Here is a 3,142-nt window from a genome sequence, read left to right as displayed (position 1 = left end):
ACGTATATAAGAAAAAGTCCTGAATATCGGGACTGTCCCTATAAAATTGGGACATGTGGTCACTCTAGTGGCATTAGTGCTGTACTTACTTTATAAATTACTTTTTGTTAAGTAAAAACTTGCCTTAAAACCTGCCACAAACATCATCAAGTTATCAGTTCCAATCTGTCATGTTCCCTTTCTTCCTCTCTGAAAGCACTGTACCCAACTCTGTAAATTGCTCTCTTTTTATTAATCCTCTCACTTAAATATAATGCTTTGTATAAAAATGGTAATAAAAACAATGTTGTACTGTATTGCTATGAAAAAAAGTAAAACTGCTAACAAATGTACTATAAAGTAGGGAAAATGATGTTTGTAGCTAGATTAGTGACCAGATGGTGATGGTAAATAAGGATAGAAAAAAGTTTAAAGGTTTTAAAAGAGAGGTTGTCATGAATTCATTTTGCCACTAGAGGACAGTGTTATACGATATGTATTCAGTTTGTTACAACAAATCATCACATGGCCGATGCTTTGGAAGTGGAACTTTCCTTTAAAAAACCCTTCAATGTTTTAGTCTTTTCTAATAGTTATTTCTCACATTTGTCACTTACAGCAAAGATTAGAGAACAGGACTCCAAAATGATCCTTTGGTGAGAGGCATGTTAGAAATATTCAGTTTAGATTGCCAGAAAATAAATGCAAAAGGCATACAATTATAAGTTTAAATATTAACATCGTATATCAGTGTGCTATCCTTTATCAAGCTTTCTTTGTTTCCACCCCAGCCCCTGCCCGTATCAACCAGGTATGTTTAACAAGGGGAACTTCCTGTTTCATTTTTCTATTTACCATATTGCTTAAAGTTATTATTTTTAACAATGAAAATGCACAATACTTTTAAACCCTATGTGTACACTACCCTCCCCGAAAATCCATAATAGTCTAGTCTCATCTCATAATAGTCTAATCTGTTTTGCATTCTACAGCAAGGTCCTGCAGGAAGCGAGAAGTCCCTTTAAAATAACCATCTTTTATACTTCCTGCTTGCAACCCACTGAAGTTATACAATAACTCGTGTCATGATGTTGCATTGCAATAATAATCCTGATGACACAACGTTCACCACATTAAAAACTTGTCCCTCAGGTCAAGACAAAAGTTTTAAAAGTTGCAGAGCTGGTTTTTACTGGAAGGTTAAACCTGTCTTTTTTTTTTTTTTTTTTTTTACAAAGGAGGAATTATCATAATATATTGTCAATATATTTCAAGTATACTTTAAATAGTGTTGCCAACTTTCATGATTTTTATTGTAAATAATACTATTCAATATCTTTATTAATGAGTAGGAAGAAAATATAAAATCATTGCTCACATTTCCAAATGACACTCAAATTGCTGAAGTGGGAAATAAAGGACAGGTCAGTTATACAAAGCAATCTGGTTTGGTAAGATGGACTGATTTGAACAAGTGTTTTAATATAGTCAAATGCAAGGAACAAAGAGTGTAGGATGCAATAGAGCGGGGGACTGGCTGGCTCCTGGAAAGCAGGGACTCTGCAAAGGAGGTTAGGGGCATTAAGGTTAATCACTTGAACATGATGAGCTCCTTATGTTTTGAAGTGGCTGAGCAGCCTTCTGTATCCGCAGAAGATTGCTGAATAGGATTAGGGAGGCACCCAGCAATGGTAAGAGCAGAGCTATGTCCAGTTTGAGTGACTACACTTCAAAAAAAAAGATGTTGGAAACAGGGCCGGTTCTAACTTTTTTGCTGCCCCAAGCAGCAAAAAAAAGCGCCCCGCCCCCCACCGCCGCCCCTTACCAGGTGCCTCCCCAAGCATGTGCTTGGGTGCCTGGTGCCGGCCCTGGTTGGAAAGGCCGAAGGGCTGATACTGGTTTTACTTCTAGTGTTTGCACTTTGGTTAGTGGGAGCTGTGCCTTTAAGAACAGGGTGCGACACTAGCAGGGTTTGTCTGAAGAAAACCCGGAGCAAGGAAGGGGCAGGAGATTTCGCCTGTTTCCAGAGTGGAAGAACCTGCTTGTGTGAGCTCCAGAAAGGTCAGAACTACGTTTAATGCCCTGAACTCGGGAGAGCCGCCGCAGGCTGTCGCTAACCAGCCGTTCCCCTGTCAATCGGGTGTGACTCCAGCCCAGTGCAGGAGGGATTGAAAACGGGTCCCCACGCCCAGATGGTTCCTGATCCGCAGAGAGGAGTTTAGTGGACTCCAGCTCCCGTGTCCCCAACTCGCAGCTGCGGTGGGCGCGGGGTTCCCAGGCCGTGTCTCTGGCTCGGTGTTGGGGGGCGGGACCCTGAGCCCCCAGGGGTCTCTCAGCAGCCGAACGTGCCTGGCGCGCCGTGACCCCGCGCACTGAGGGGCCCCTGGGCGCCAGGCGGAAGGGAAGTGGGGCCGGCCTGGCGGGGTCGAGGCTGCGGCGCTCGAGCGGCCCCTGAACCGGCCTGGCAGGCTACGAGCACGGAGCCCTTTCGCTTTCCGTTCCTGCCCGAAGAGACGGGGCCGGGCGCTCCCCGCGCGCACGCGCCGACTCTCGTGACGGGCGCAGGGGCCGCAGCACTGGCTCGTCCCAGTCACGTGGGGGCAGCGCCCGGGCAGGAGGCTGTGGGGTCGGGGCCAGGCCACGCATGCGCGGGGCGGGGCCGGGGGCGGCGTTAAAAGGCCGGGATCCCAGCGCAGCGGCTGAGGCGCGAGGAGCCCCGCGGCGGGCGAGGGGGTGAGTCACGGACAGGCGGGCGGCGCGGGACCCGGCTCTGGGGAGGGCGGGGGTCTCCGGGGCCCTCTGGCAGGGGCGCGGCGCGGTAAGGTGTCCGTGGCCTCCCGGCCGCCTCCTCTGGCCCGGCCCGCAGCGGGATTGGCCGGCGTCCCTCCAGCCTGGCTGGGGTCTGTCCGGGGGGCGGGGGCGTCCCCGTTCCCTAAATCTGTGTGACAGCCACTCTGGTGTGCCCCCCGCTGTCTGTGTGTGTCCTGTGCGCGCCGCACAACTGTGTGACATCTTCCATCTCCACCCTGCCCATCCCCTCCCGGTACCTGGGTGTGTCTGTGTGTGTCTGTCCTGTGCACACCGCATAACTGTGTCCATCTTCCATCTCCAACCTGCCCATCCCCTCCCGGTACCTGGGTGTGTCTGTGTGTGTCCTGTGCAC

At 49.6% G+C, this 3,142-nt stretch overlaps 1 protein-coding gene across 2 annotated transcripts in view; it reads left to right on the top strand.

Moving 5' to 3' along the window:
- The first annotated feature begins 1,893 nt into the window (after positions 1-1,893).
- The window catches only part of TDRD7 (tudor domain containing 7), a 129,711-nt gene continuing 128,462 nt past the window's right edge, over positions 1,894-3,142 (top strand). The window contains exon 1 of one of the 2 annotated variants that reach the window (XM_034773177.1): positions 1,894-2,040. The gene's annotated coding sequence lies outside the window, so the exon portion shown is untranslated. Of the gene's footprint in view, positions 2,041-2,605; positions 2,713-3,142 lie in introns of those variants that run through there. The other variant, XM_034773176.1, reaches the window with a different exon arrangement.

Source organism: Trachemys scripta, chromosome 6 (genome assembly GCF_013100865.1).
Source record: "Trachemys scripta elegans isolate TJP31775 chromosome 6, CAS_Tse_1.0, whole genome shotgun sequence".
Classification (NCBI taxonomy): domain Eukaryota; kingdom Metazoa; phylum Chordata; order Testudines; family Emydidae; genus Trachemys; species Trachemys scripta.
The sequence above is the reverse complement of the archived record's forward strand: the minus strand, read 5'-3'. Positions and strand labels throughout refer to the sequence as shown.